Raw genomic sequence first — 16,235 nt, 5'->3', positions numbered from 1 at the left:
ATGTGCAGGCATGCGGAGAAGAGCTGTATTAATGGTTGGTAGCAGGAGGTGTAAACCTGGATATACCAGCCAGAGGAGGAGCGGCAGGCATGGGGGCAGATGAACACATGTTAAAGAAATAACTCTGTGGGACTTAGTGTTTCCTTGCCTGATATTAGGAAGGAACACAGTGGAGTGAAAAATACATTATCCCGGAACTCTTAGAAATTACTAGAGGGAAAAATTTAACACAAGTCTCTGGAAATAAAATTATCAACATGTATTGAGTCTTCTGGATATTTCACTCCTAAGAATTTATTATAAGGAACAATAGAAACTATGATTAGGACTTTACTTTGGAAAAAGGCTGTCCCGAACATTTTAATAACTAAATGTAAGAAATTATGCAGATGGTCAACAAAAGGAATGGTTAAGTGGTTCCATACAGTAAAACATTATACCATAGCTAAAAAGACATGTTGTTTAAGGAATATTTAATACCGTGAAAAAATCCTCATGCTAATAACTACATGATATGATGGACCTGACCTAGTATAAGATATTATGCAAGCTTAGAAAAATTGTCAGAAGGTAGTGGAATCACAGGCAATTTTCATTTTCTTCTTTTAATTTTATATGTTGTCTATATCTTCTTCAAAAAGTATATTAGTTTTATGAACAAAAACAATTTTTAAAAAGTGGAGAGAGATATAATTATGTATCTCGTTTTGTCGTTGGTGGAAGAGAAGGAAAAACAAAATAAGCACACTTGGGAGGAATGCGAAGAATGAGGACAGCAAAACAAGCGTAGGGAAAAGGCAGTAGAAGAAAACTGAGCGGCTCACAGAGTAGGGGTCTAATGTTTCCTCAGAGGTTTCTCAAATTTTAAAAAGTACGGATTTTGTTGCAGAAGAAAGCTACCGACTTCAAGACTCCAGCATAGCGTGGTGATGGGAAGAACACAGTGGTCCTGTCTACATAGCTGTGGAAGGTATTTCTCGTTATATAATTAGAATTTGCCATTTTGGAGTCAAACGAACAAGAGACAGAAAAGATGTGCCGTCGTGCATCTGTACTGCAGGAGAGCAGAGACGATTAACACCGCCACCCTCAAATTCCCGGCTGACTCTGATGGCTTCTCATAGCAGTTAACCAACATCGATTGCAAGACTGGTGACTATTTGCTGACTATATATTGACAAATCATCTCATTCACTATTTGCTAAGTCAATTGGTAATATCCCAGTGCCTAAATGTCATAAAATGAAATGATCTGTGGAAATTTAGCTTTCGGATTTGGATCGAGTTTCCCCTCCCCACCTTAAAAAAGTCTGATTATTTTTATTATCAGTGGCGCCAGGCTGCATTAGAAGGAACTGAAGCAATACAATGAAGGAAGTGATTTATTTTTGCTGACAGCTTTCTTGTATTTCATAGTCACATGTCCAAGGATTCTTTGATATTGTATCTTTTCTTTGAAATTTCACGTGCAATTGCTTTCCTCTTGTGTTTTATTCTCTTCTTGTAATCCAGCTAGTAGCAAACTACGTAATTTACATTTATTGCAAGAATTTATAGACGAGTTAAAAAGGCTACATATGGACACTAAGAAGTTAGAGAACTATGTAGGATAAAACTAACCAAGTGCCTAAAAAAAAATCCTTCTTCTGCTGAAGGCATGCTCAATAAATGTTTGTTAAAGAAATGAATGAATGCAGTCGCAAAATATGTAATACAGAATATAAGTATTTTGTGCAATAAATTACAGAGAGGTGGAAGAAGAGGCAAAGAAGCAATGGGAGGCAAATCAATGGCCAGAATTTGGAAAGCAAGCAGTCACGCTAGGTAGCGGCAGCACTCAGCAGAGCTCGGAGGCAGGGGACCTGTTCTTTAACAGCTCGTGAGAGAACTTCTTGGGGCAGAGTTATATCCTCATGCTGCAGAGCAGGGCAAGTGAACTTGAAAGAGTAAACGGATTCTGCCCTGAAGATGGTCTAGACTGGAGAGCAGGGACTTTGGACTTGAATAGCAGGCACCAGGGAAGCTGCTGGAAGCTCTTGAGCAAGGGATTATGATGCTAAAGACAATGTTTTGAGAAGGCACGTTAAATGGGAGCCCACAGAGATGGGAGAAAGGGGAGAAGCGGAGAAGACTTACCTCTCAAGCTGGGGTTGAGAGGAGAGCACAGCCTAGGATGGTGCACACGTGAATAAAGACACTGAATAGCACCAGGAGGTAGTTCAAAGGAGGAAAGAGCTGATTTAGTGACTTATTTGGCTACAGGGAATAAAGGAAAGAATAGAGAAAATATTTTCAATTTTCAAGTCTGGTTGCCTGGGACAATTATGATTCATTAAATTCAGTAAAGAATTTGAAGAAAAGTTATTGCAGCCTAATTATGAATTTAAGATACCAACAAAGTGAAGGCACCATCATTTTACAAAATAATTTGATGTTTTAGAAAAAAAGCACCCAAATTTTTGTGCTGGGAAACATTAGAACTTAAGACTTTCTTACACTTAGTCTTTGTGGTAATTTGGGAAGATGGAGTCATACAATTCTTTTCCCTTTTGAGGGATGCTGTAGATCCTAGAAGGGGACAGTATAGTGGAAGTGAACTGGACTTCGGACATAATGAATTTGAGATGAGAACTTGGATATCTCATTAGATCCAGCAGGCCATTGATAAAATGGTGCCGTCATTCATCAGACTCAGGGCTGTGAATGTAAGAAGAAACTTACCAATTTTATTTCGAGAGAAGATAGCTCCACCATACACAATATTAACTTTTTTTTTAATATTTCACTCTAGTCTTTGACTATCTCTATGAATGCCTTGTGGTTGCAGTAATTATGCATGCAATTGTGTGTTCTGGGCTTTTCCAATGTAGTCTCAGAAGCTGTTCCCCAAAATTCTACAGGATTCACAAAAATCATTTTAATAGCTACATACTATTCCATCAATGACGTATCACAAATATAATTCCCTATTTCCTTGAGCTTTCCAATTTTTCTCCACCATAGATAAAGTTACATTAAACATTTTCTCCACCGTTGATAATGTTATGTTAAATGTTTTTTCCTATTGAATCATCTCATAAAGGATGAACTCTCAGGATACCAAATCAAATTATATAAACAATGTGCAATTCTTACCATGCTGCTTGTATTTTTATTTTGTCCTGCTCATGAAATAGTTTCTTGTACTTTATACAAATTTCAAAATTTATAGAACTGCCAAGCAGAGAAAAAGAAAATTCCCCATGATCTAAGTTCCCAAAAGTAATCACTGTCAACATTTTGTATTTATCTTCCCAATTACTTTTTCTTCTCTATGCATGCACTGACATATTATTATTAATTTATATGAAATTTTGATCATGCTGTACTCACATATAAATCCTTCATTCTCCTTAACGAAGGGATAGGCTGTCTCTGTATAGTTAGGCTATGATTTATTTATTCATTCCCCTGATAATTATTTGTAGTTCTTTGCCACTAGAAACAGCGGTGCAGCAAAAGTGTGTGTATGCACATGTGTCTATCACACTTTTGTGGGTGTGTAAGTAGAATTCATTCACATGCATACACACTTTCATTGTACCATTCTACATCTAACAAAAAATGTTGCATTCAAGGGTACAAATAATTGAACTTAAATAGTTGTTCTGAAATTGTGCTCAAAAGCACATAGCATAAGAGAAAGAAGCCAGTCACAAAAGGCCATGTATTGTATAATTCCATGTATATGAAATGTCCAGAATTGGTAACTTCACAGTGTTGAAAAGTAGATTAATGGTTGCCTAGGGCTGGGGGCCAGTGGGAGGAGTGACTGCTAATGAGTGCTGGTGTATTTTTGGGGTGATGGCTGCACAACTCTAAAAACCATCAAAATGTAAAACAAAACAAGCAAACAAACTACATTGCTTTGCAAAATCCATTTCTGAATCTTCACTGAACTCTCCCATCACCTTCTCGAAGGGAAGTTTGTCGCTTCCACAGGACAGCACTGCCTTCAAGGCCTTACCAGGGGCGATCCGCTTCTCCCGTGCCCTCATACTGCTGGGGCTGGAGGAGAATGTGTGCCCTCTGCTCCTCGTTCCCATTTCTCCTCCCTCCTCCTTCTTTTCTATAAACAGAACAAAACAAACCAACAAGCAATCATCGAGTTGAGTCTCACATCATTAGCTGCACACTCAGGCCTCGTCACTCATTCAGTGAAGACGGGAGCCCCAGGTCACTCTTACTTTCTCCAACACCACTCTCGTCCTGATTTTCTGTGATGTCGGCGACCGCGTAGATGTTCTTGACCCCTCGGTTCCTTGGTTTTATCTCATCTAACGACATTGCCCTCACCCTTAACTCCTAATTATGCCCCATACGTCACCATGTCAACCACTGCACAATCTCAAGTTCAGGCGTTCACTCTCCAGCCAGGACTGTCTTCCCAATTCCCTCCAGCACCACCATTCCAATCATTTTTCAGCCTCACAGGAACAAAAGAGCTCCTCCTTCCTTTCTCGATGCCGCCTCGCCCTCAGGCCTCCCTCCTCTTCACTCCCAGTGTGCATTCCCTGCTTCCAGCATTGTAAGAATTAGGAGCCATCACGTGAGCCTTCAATGTCTTCATCCCCCTTCTTCATCCTCGCCTGGAAAAAGCACAGTTCTGCTTGAACACAGTTCACCACCTGCTTTGTACTCGTGCCTGTGCAGATGAATGTGCTGGGAGGTCACAAGACGATGCTGACAGATCTCACTGTGAATTCATGGACACAAACCTCCAGTGGCCGTTGGTGCTGCTGGCCATCACTTATGTTTTCCTCCTCCACCCACTTTCCTTTCTTCTAGATGATGATTCCATCCTTTCTATTCCCATAGAAGCTCCCATAGCTCCTCTCCCTTCCTGGGGCAGAGATGATGACCTTGTTTCTTATTTCACCAAGAAGACAGAAGAGCTCCGAAGAGCAGTTGACACTCGTCCGCCACGCGATGTCCACACTGCTCAGCGCCGGGCATGCCGTGCTCTCTGACACTCATCCGCCACGCGATGTCCACACTGCCCAGCACCGGGCACGCCGTGCTCTCTGACACTCGTCCACTACGCAATGTCCACACTGCCCAGCACTGGGCACGCCGTGCTCTCTGCCTTCCCTGCAGGCTACAGAACAGCTGAACCACTTGTGCTCCACTTAGCCCATTCCTGCCTTTCTCACCTGCTCAAGGACACTGTTTCAGCAAATCACCCTTGTCTCCCTGCATCAATAGTCCCTTCCTTCCACCACTTCATTGCCTGGGATATACAAATGTGCATTTGTTTCTTCCATTAATTTTCATTGTTGTCACCTCAATTCTCTCTCTAGCTACCAACTCCTTACTTTTCTCCTTTGGAGCAAAATGTCTCCAGAATTTTCTATACTCATCTCAAATCTCTCTTCCCATTATCCTGAAATTCACATCAATCAAGCTTTTGCATCACAAAAGTGGCTTTGATCAAGGTGAGTCAGCAGTCCTCATGTCACTCACCTGTTAGGAGTCCTGACAGGCAGCTGCCAACTCTGCTTCGTGGAACTGATTCCTTCCCACGGCTCCGGGGCGCCACACGCTCCTGGTGTCTTCCGGCACCTGGCTGTGCCGTCTCAGGCGCTTGCTAAATCTTCACGTTCCCATTTCCCCAAATATTAGACATCCCAGGGCCAGTCTTTGGATGTCCTTCCTTCTCAGTCCACACTCACTGCCTTGCACTCTCCCCTGGTCTTGTGGCTTTCAACTCCCGCTGTGTGGCTGTGTCTCCCTGAGGTCCTCCTGGGCCTCCACCTGCAAGGCGGCTTCCCCACTGCCCTGTGCCTCTGGCTTCCATCCTGCTCTGTCCAGGCACCAGGGACCCCTCCAGCCCAGGGTCAGTGCAGAACATGGGTCCAGTGAGCCACACGGCCCTTCCCCTCACTTTCTTCAAATTTGTGCTGAAATGCCCCCTTCTCAACGAGTTTTTCCATGAATGTCCTATTCAGAATTGCAACCCCACTCCATCCTTGGCATGTCCTAATCGCCCTTCTTGCCTTTTCTCCATGTCGTGTATGACAGAGACACCTGTGATTTCGTTTGTCATGAGCTGTTTCTCACCCCACTCCACTGTACCTAAGCTAAATGTGGGAGGAATTCGTGCATTCACTGGTTTATCTCTAGTGCCTTGAACAGTTTCTCATTCTCAACAATTAAACGCTGGATGAATAAAAGAATAAATGAATGCCAACAGCAGTGTATCAATGTGCTGGTTCTATTATAATGTTACAGGTCAGAGTGTTCCAAGTTTAAAAAACTGTCCATTTAGTAAGTTTTAAATGAAACTTCAGGTTTCCTAATTTACAGTTCTTTAAAAACTATCAATTACTTAATAAAATGTCTATTTTCTTACCGCGCCTATTTAGGGCTTAGATTTTGGAAAGCGGCAGAACTGTTTTCCATTTGTTTGCCATGATCTCATGCAGCAATCTAAAATAGCAAGTGTGTAGTGAAGTGTCTGATGATACTGAAATAAAAAATACTGCACCCTGAGAACGTACCGTTATTAAGAGCCTGGAGCCAGGAAAAGCCTCCTCAAATCTTGAAATTAAAGTGTGCCGTTTATGTCTCCAACAGGAACATTACTTTTCTACCTTGAATTTGGTTTGAAAAGTAAAATGCAGCAAATTAGCACTCTTTAAAAGTTGAGGGATCTTATCATGAAAATAAGGAGCTGGGAAGATCCTCACGTCCCCTGTATTCACCACCAGGCCTGGGTGGCTGTTAAGAGGCAAACATGGCTGATCCTCGCTGACTTCCGTGGCAAAGGTCAAACATGTGTCATATTCTGAAGCTTTATCATGAAAAAAAAAAAGAATGTACAGTCTTTTATTAATGTGTTTATATTGATTACATGTTAAAATCATTAAGTTTTAGATAGGCTGTATTAAAGAAATACATGCTTGAAATTAATTTCAACTGTTTCTTTTTCCTTTTTAACGTGGTTATTAGAAGATTTAAAATTGCATATGTCGACACTACTGACAATTTGAAAGAAAGGCTAAAGAAACATGACAACGAATTGTGATGTGTGACACTTGGTTGGATCCTGGTTTAAGAAATAAACAATTATCTTTAAAAACATTATTGAAACACTTGCAGAAATTTGAGTATGTACTGTGTGCTAGATATTAAGAAATTTTTTTATGGAATTATTGTTTTCTTAGATATAATAATGGTATCACAGTTTTATAGGATGTTGTTCTTTTAAAACAAATACTAGTATAATTAGGGGTGAAATATGATGGCTAAACTTATTTTAAAACATGTAGCCATATATTTATAATTTAATACTTTATAATCGTATTTGTATTTAAATATTTTGTTATTTAAAAAATATATTTTATATTATGAATATATTTTTATAGTGTTATATTTATATATTTACACATTACATGTATTTATACACATATATCTGTGTGTATACATAGATAGCTAAATATGAATCTGGATGAAAGTCAACCTGGTATTCTTTGTGCCATTCTTTAAACAGACATTCTCTTTGTTAGGCATGTTTCATGACAAAAACTTGCGGGGAAGTTTACTGCCCCCCAAAAACACCTTTTGACTAAGATCAAATGACGAAATCATAGCACAGTGACAGTCACGTGGAAGACAGCCTGTATAAAGTAGTCACAGTTCAGAAAGTCAGATTATAAATAGCTATTTTAAGACAATGTACACATTTTATGCAAGCTTGTAGACTAACTTATCTCTGAATATACAAAATCCCCTTAAGTCTTGGAGTTGTTTGTTTTGCTTTGAAGAAGCAATCCTTTGAGGTATACCCTAAACCAAAGACAATATTTTACCTGCTAGAAATTGCCATTCATCCATTTGAGAGTAGATGGATGAGTATTCACTTTCTGAGGATGGTAACCTTCAGTCCATGTCTTTGGTATAATAGTATACATCTTTTGAACCACACCAACAGGCCCTACCCATGGTAATCTCTCTCAGTTTGACAGCTCCAATTTTTGTATTCACATCTACTTCTACAGAACTTAATCAATAGTAATAGCCTTAAATACTGCCTGAGGGTTTCTTCTGTTAAGGATGACATACAAAACAAAGTTTATAGCAGTACAGAAGACTAATGACACTGTGCTTGACAGGTCTAAGGATTGAGTCATACTGGTTGTGAAATAGTAGTTTTTTGGTAACATATTTATTTGGAAGCAAAGACTATAGTATCACCACATTACTTCAGTCAGAGAATGGTTCTTAATACCGCTGTAACATTAAATGGCAAGGAAAACTAGGTTTGTGCAAGACAATTGTTTAAATTTCTTTAAGTACAAGGAGATATTTTACGTTTATAAGGAAAACATATTATGGTCCAAAGAACATGTCTTTGTGATATCACAGGAACCAACTTAATTCCTGGACAGCTCTAGCTCTTGGGACTTCAGGAGATGATCCTGGAAGTCAATCCAAAGGAAACTGGTGTAAGATCATGTGCCCTAAAGAAAGTTCAAATGTTACCAGAATGTCTGGAGTGTGGCAAAGTCAACATATAAACTATATATTCATTATATAATGTGAACATTTTTCTAGAGTTGTCCTACTACTCCTGTCCCTCTTGAATTGCCCAACTCAGAAAAACCACTTCCAGGGACCTTTCCTTTCCCAATTTTGCCAGGGAGGCCCATCATATCATCCCTTGTGCCTCTGTCATGCTTTCCTCTTTTCCTGATAGGACACTTGACATTTCCTTATGTCATTTCCTTATGCCCACCAAGCTTGCTCTAAAGCACAGCTGAGCTTTTAAGGCCTTTGATCTTGCCACAGTGCCTGGATCACAGTAGGTCCTCAACATATGCTCAGAGGAGTGGCTTTCAACATTATTTGACTGAAATTCCCTATGGTCACCAATACTTTTTTTTTTGGTGGAGGGGACGAAGTCTCACATTGTCACCCAGGCTGGAGTGCAGTGGCATGATCTCGGCTCACTGCAAGCTCTGCCTCCTGGGTTCATACTATTCTTCTGTCTCAGCCTCCTGAGTAGCTGGGACTAAAGGAGCCCACCATAGCGCCCAGTTATTTATTTATTTATTTTTTTTATTTTTAGTAGAGATGGGGTTTCACCATGTTAGCTAGGATGGTCTCGATCTCCTGACCTCATGATCCACCAGCCTTGGTCTCTCAAAGTGCTGGGATTACAGGTATGCACCACCATGCCCAGGCGGTCACCAAGACATTTTAAATGCAGCTCAGCAGACATGCACGGAGGCCTTGCCTATGTAAACTGGAAAAAAAACATTTCATTAAAAAGCACTTAATCTTACTACATGGAATGCATGGATGTTTTTTAATGTACTATAGTTTGGTTTTTATAGATATTGTTTTTTAAAAATAAATGTCAATACCATTCAATTGATTTCAAGTTTAATGAACTCTACTTCTAAATTGCAGTAGTTACCCATCTGCTAATGATCAGTTAATTGGCTTATTTAGGGTAAGTACAATGAAAAAATAGTCTTTCACCAAAGGAAAATATGGATTTCCTTGGCGCCTGTTATATTTATTGCTAGTCTAATATAAATTGAGGGAAGAATCACTGCTGTGGATGTTCCATCAACTTCTTACCACCTATTGCCCACCTAAGAAGGCTTGACAATGCCAGCCTCAGCATTGTCTCTTCTACTCTGACCTCTGCAGTTACCTATATTTAGCCCCTGCTACTTGCTTGGTACATATTCCTAGTGATCTCATTCCTTTAGTCAATCCAGAAGAAAGTGGATATAAACCTTAGAGCCCCCATTCAGTGAAGTAGGGCAGCAAGTCATACTCCCAAAACCCAGGATTAGGAGGCTGAGCCTCAACTCTGGCTGCCATGTTTGACCTCCCCATCCCTCCCAAGCAACCCATGAATTGGAAATGTCCACAGAATCCTGAGTGCCTGTATATCCATCCTGTAGATCCTCTGCTCTTTATAGACCTGGGTTTCTGCCTTGAACTCCAAAAGAAGCTGGGATCCTGGGACCCTAGTTCAATCTTGCCAACCTTCCTGCCTTTTGCACCCTCGGGAGATCGTTGCTTGGTGCTCAGTAGGTCTCACGTCCTGCACTGCACTAGCACGGAGTGTGGAGTGAGACCGCCTGCAGAGGCCTGACCACCTGCTGCTGGTCAGGACATGGACCTCCTGGGGTTGCCTGCCACCCAGGCTAGCTCACCAGTTAGACAGCTTTCTGAGATCCTGAGCAACCACATATCATTTAACTTGGTCCCTTAGGGTCATGTCCTTGCCTGCTGCATCGTTTTTGCACTGTGGCTTGAAGAGCTCCATCCAGACCCCAGAGTGTGGATTCAGGCCCTTCCCAGCTGCTTCCCTCTCCCACTCAACTGGTGTTGCACAGTGTCAGCCACTGTCATAGTCCCAAGACCAAGGGACAGGGGATGGAATATGCTAAATCCTCCTCTGGAGGTGGAAAAAATGAAAAATGTAGGGACTGCCTGAAGAAGGCCATAAACCACATGTATCTCTCCAAAAGGGTCTGTGGTTAAATGCCCTTCTTAGGGCAGGGAGCCTGAGATCTATGAAGTCAGCCCGTTCCTACTTTGGCTTTAGGTTTGGTTAGGTGATTAATGTGAAGCAGCAAAGTGAGCAAAACTCCGGATCCCACTCTCCACTTACGTGCTCTGTGACCCTGAGCAGATTATTAGCCCTCTGTGCCTCAGTCTCCTCGTCTGTGAAATTGGGAGAATAATGGTGCATACTGCTCAGGGCTGTGATATGGTTTGAGTATTTGTCCCCTTCAAACCTCCTGTTGAAATCTGATCCCAGTGTTGGAGGTGGGGCTTAGCAGCAGGTGTTTGGGTCATGGAAGCAGATTCCTCATGAATGGCTTAGTGCTGTCCTTGCGGTAATGCATGAGTTCTTACCCTACTAGTTCCCACAATAACTGAATGTTGAAAAGAGCCTGGCACCTCCCAACCTTGCTTCCTCTTTCGCCAATGGGATCTCTCTTCTCCAGCTCCCCTTTCCCTCCACCATGAGTGGAAGCAGCCTGAAGCCGTCACCAGAAGCAGATGCTGGCGCCTCTTGTACAACCTGCAGAACCATGAGCCAAGTAAACCTCAAGTTCCCCAGCCTCAGGTATTCCTTTATAGCAACACAAATGGAAGAAGACTAGTTGTTATTAGGATCAAGTGAGTTAAAGAACTAATGTGCTTAGAGCAGTGCCTGCAAGGGAGAGTAAGCAGGAGAATGGATCACAGAGAGTTAAGGATGACAGGTACCTCAGGGTCTTTCACATGAGGGCATTGAGACCAAGGGCGGTGAAGGCACAAGCCCAAGGCTCATCTCACAAAGAGAAAGTGAGAACCACGAGAACCTCTGATCCTTCCCTAGCTGGCTTTTTTCCTTCACTCTCGTTTGTGTACTTTGGAGGCATTTAATAGGTAGAGTAATCATTAATCTGGTCTGCAAGTGGCACAGGACAAGACAATAAAAATATTCCAAAGTCCCAGGAGAGAGAGCAGCCCCTCCTGGCCGGCCACCTCCTTCCCCACTGGAGATATAACTGATGCACAGAAGAGAAGCAGGGGTGAGTTTACATGGTCCAAATGCCCCGTTCTGGTATGTTGTCTAAAATGTGTTTAGCAGGAAAAAAGGGAAAAACCAATATTAATCAAACATCCTCATGCTGACCATTGATTAAAATCATCAAGATAACTTGGGAAATAAATACTATTCCCATCTTACAAATAAAGAAACGGAGAGTCACAGGGTTAGACAACTTGTCCAGTTGAAGCTCTTTAGGCTGAAGTTGGGAGTCAAACCCAGGACACTGACTGCCACCCTTTGTCTGCCACTGATTGACAGTTGCATCCTTCACCAGGTGAGCTGTCTTCCCTCAACACACGCGGCCATTCCGTCCAGGAAAATCTGAGGCATCCAGGTGCTGTCTCTCACTCACTCAATTGATGAAACTATGAGTTCATAAGAAAAGGAGCAACAATAATTTTTTCCACACTTGTCCACATTTTTATTTCATGAGTAGTTTCATAAGTAGCTTATTGACTATGAGACCTGGAATCTCACACAGAGTCCATAAAAATCCATCTGATGATAGTGGGCTATGTCTTTAAGAGTAGGCCCCGACTTGAGTTGGGGAATGATTCCTTGCATTATAGAAGAATCTTCCAAAAGCAACCTGTAAACAAATGCTTACTCAATTAAAATCCAATTCAGCTCCCCAAAATTCCACTTCCTCCCACAACTCTCCACAAGGATTTCCCACCTTCTAAGTCTTTACCACCTAACGACTAAGCCATGCCAACCAGTGGTGAGCGTGGCCTCGTGAGAAGCAGTCTGGGAGGCAGAGCAGCTGGGCCTGGCTCCAGTCTTCCTGTCCAGGCCACAACCAGCAGAACCACCTTGTCCAGAGGGGCCCTGGTGCTCACAGCTGCACGTTCCATTATGAATTCAGCATCACCATGGATGCAAGAGCCCCTGGGTCCGTGGGTTTGGATTCCATCTGGGCAGATGAGGAAGGTGGGCCCTGAAATGGCAAGTCTGAACTCTTTCCATCCTCTCAGCCCCAAAACCACCTCCGCTCAGTCCAACCTGCACAAAATCGTAGCCGTGTTGCCTTGTCACTGCATCCCCACAGCTACTCATCACTGTGGAGGAACGAGTTTACGCTCCAGTTCACAGGACTGCTGTTTCCACCTCTGCCTTCATTTCTGCTGCGTCCCACTGGGCTGCCCCCCTCCGCCTGCCATGCAGCTCTGTTTCTGAGCCAGCACCCACCAGGCCTCTGCCCAAAAGACACTGCCAAGGGCTGCTGGGGTGATGAACCTGGGACCCTTGAGTACCAGCTGCTTTCCCCCCAGCAGGGGTGGGGCAGGGACGGGGAACTCACTGCACATCTTTCTCCTCCTCTTCTTTCCCCAGAGATTCAGCCACTCCTGGCCCATCCCTTTTCATGAGATTCATTTGTAGTAAAGCATGTGCCTTGTGGGGCACGTTGAAGTCATGATTGAACAGAGGTGGAAAGAGTTTGAGAGCCCCTGTGGGATGATGCCTCAATGGGACCTGAGTGTGGGAGCATCGGCAGCACAGGCTTGGGGCAGGTGAAGGCCAAAACTGACACTCGTGTGTTTCCAAACCCCTCCCAGTGTAGCAGAGGGTGAGGGAGGACAGAGGGTCAGCGAGGGCCGGGGATGGGGGCCCCTGCACTACCCCCAGCCAGGCCTGAGAAGGGAGCTTCCCCTCACACCTGGAGCAACTCACACCCAACCCACACTCAACGAGTCCACAGCAGGAGCCATATCCAAGGTGGCTTTGGTCCCTTCCCGGGGCTGGGGAGGAAGGCTGGAAAGAAATCAAGAGGAGGAAGAATTGGGCATTGAGTGTGAGCACAGCACAGCAGTGAGAGCAGCTCTGTTCCAAGGAAGCAGGACACCTGTGGTTCACGCGTAAGAACAGCGCCTGCTTCCTAGCACTGTCTGCGGCAGCACTGGGTGTGCGCTGACCATGGGCTGGCACTGTGCAAAGTGTAGCTGCCAGGGTTATGTGGGCCCTGGACACAGGCTGCCCGGATATGCCTCCCAAGCACTTCACCTCCTTTTCTTGTCTATACAGCAGATCCTGCATCCTAAGGCTGTTTAGGGGACTAACTTAGTGAATAACAGAAAGCACTGAAAACAATGGCACATCAGAATTCCTCAGTAAATGCCACTTATTTCCTTCTCCAACTTACAAAATGAACAAGAGGCTCAGGGACATTCCATGATTTTTCCAAGATCACACAGCTAATAAGAGAAAAAGAACTGGAAGTGAATTTTGTCTGGCCCGTTGCCCATGGTCTCCATGAGCTTTCTTTCATCTGCACTTACCATGGGACCCCGCCTCCTCTTCGCCCTCCCCATGCCCCTTGCCAAGAAGAAAAAGGAGCAACTCCACTGTCATTTGAACCCAGGTCAACTGTGCCCCACCACGTCCCTGTGCTTGGAGCTTGGCAGCCGCCTTTTCCAAGGGAAGCTATTATTCATGTCACAGGCGCCTGAGTCCGGGGTGGGGACGCATGACTCAGGTTCAGGATTTCAGCCCCCACCCAGCTCCCACTAATAGAAAGGAATTTAAATGAAAAGCCCAGGAGATTAAAGGTGGAAAAGGCCGACTGGAGATTTTGAAGTGATTTTTTTTCCTCCACAGCAGAAGTTAAATGCCCTCCTTCAAAGCAGGTGGTTCTGGCCAGATGATCAGAAGTGCAGTTGATCAGGCCCCTGTCGAATGGCCAGAGAGAAGCCACCTGGGAGCCCCTCAGTGCCCCCATGTGTGGGCCCAGCTGGCCTTATGAACCGCACAGGTGTGGGAGCAACTGATTTGCCAGGCTGGGCATTGGCCTCTCTGTGGCTGAAGAGACGATGTGTTGGTAGAAAATGTGAAGTTCAGTAAGGCCAAAGTTCATGAAAAGACCACAGAAAAGAGAGTGTGTTACTCGCAGATCCCAGAGGAGGGGGCACGCCATGCCAAGGGGGCCACATGGGGAAGAACGGTTGGATCAGGAGGCAGGAGGAGCTGTGCAAGGGCCTTTACTGTGGTTTCTGTGGAACAGGCAAGGTGGGGCACACAGGGTTAGGATTGTCTCGTTTGGATACTTTCAGCAGGCTCAGAGATGTGGGACCTGTCCCTAGTTATCTGTTACCAGCCCTGGGGGATTAGGGCAGGGAGTTAGTGGCCCGAGTGTGAGCCCGGTGGAGGAGGAGGCCGGGGCGTGGGCTCTGGATGGGTTTGTATGTGAAAGGCACACTCTCTGGTGAGCTGTTTTCCATCTCTAGGAATTGGCTAGCCCTGAAAGGGGCAGTCTCTTCACGGTCGGCAAAGCCCAGATGTCCAAGCATTGGAATATGGAGAATAAGAGACATGGGAAGTGTGCTCTGGTGTTAGAACGGGGTGGCATGGTCTTCTTAACTGCTGCATGGGAGCCATCGTCAGGTGAGGTCTGCTGAAAGTGGGCGGCCTCCTCAGAATAAGCAAGGCCTGGGTGAGGCCGGTTGCCCCTGGGCACCTGGCACCCTGTACAGAGGAGGACGTCACAGATCCTGGAGGGTCCACCTAGAAGGGTCCCGCAGTTTCTGTCCAGCAGTCCCAGGTGGTGCAGATACACAGCTCTGGGCATGGAAGCCACTTGCCACAGGCCATGCGGCTCCCTGGGTAGAAGCCCCACTGCAAGGCTTCCAGTCCAGTCCTGTCTCATCCACAGGAAAATTCTGCAGTGCCCAAAGCAAGCTGTGAGGCCCTGATGACAGAACTACTCCATACATTGCTTACATATTCTCAGGAAGGGCGGCGAGAAAGTTACACAGTCCGTGCAATGATTGCCTTTGCTAAAGATAGACAAAGATGTATAAAGGAAGCCTTCAGCAAGCTGATGGGCTGGGTCAGCCACGGTCAGTCAGGGCTGCATTAAGGGGAATAGGAGTAGCAGGAAGAGCCTGCCGGAGGCCGAAGAGACCTGAACTCCGGCTCCAGACCATGGTCATCCTAGCTCTATGACCCCAGGAAAGGCACCAGCCTCTCCCCATCTCAGTACCCTTATCTACAGAATGAGAGTTTGGACTAGGTAGCCTTGGACTAAGCTTTTGAGCCTTCCACTTGTAGAGATGCAGAATGAATACTACCTGTATAAAAGGTGTTTAGAAAGATACAAAAATACTTTCAAATATCCTTCTACTTGGGAGACAAAATGGTTTTGAACATCCTTATTCTTCTACACAGCAGCATTTGATTCCTGCAGAGATGACTGTAACTAGAGGTTTATCACCTGCTACTTCTATAAAATGTCATTTCTTTCAATGTCTCCCAAGTTTAAGTGCTGAACTTTTAATGTCATCCTTGTCTAAACACATTATATTTTATACATGAATCCATATTGGCAAAAATGTCACAGTGACTTATTAACATGATAGGATCTGAGCACAGGATCAGGTTAAGGAATAAAGGTATTTTTTTTAAATGCAAGGGTGATGTACCCTGAAGCATCCTTTTCCCACTAGAAAGAGGCTCCAACCTCCAGACCAGGGCTTTTGTTTTTTTCAGATTTTTATCACCAATCCAGTCCAGTAAATGGCTCCTGTTATTTGTTGCAAGAAGAAAGAAGAAGAAGAAGAAGAAGAAGAAGAAGAAGAAGAAGAAGAAGGAGGAGGAGGAGGAGGAGGAGGAGGAGGAGGAGGAGGAGGAGGAG

The sequence above is a fragment of the Theropithecus gelada genome, chromosome 4 (assembly GCF_003255815.1).
Source record: "Theropithecus gelada isolate Dixy chromosome 4, Tgel_1.0, whole genome shotgun sequence".
Lineage (NCBI taxonomy): Eukaryota > Metazoa > Chordata > Mammalia > Primates > Cercopithecidae > Theropithecus > Theropithecus gelada.
The sequence above is the reverse complement of the archived record's forward strand: the minus strand, read 5'-3'. Positions refer to the sequence as shown.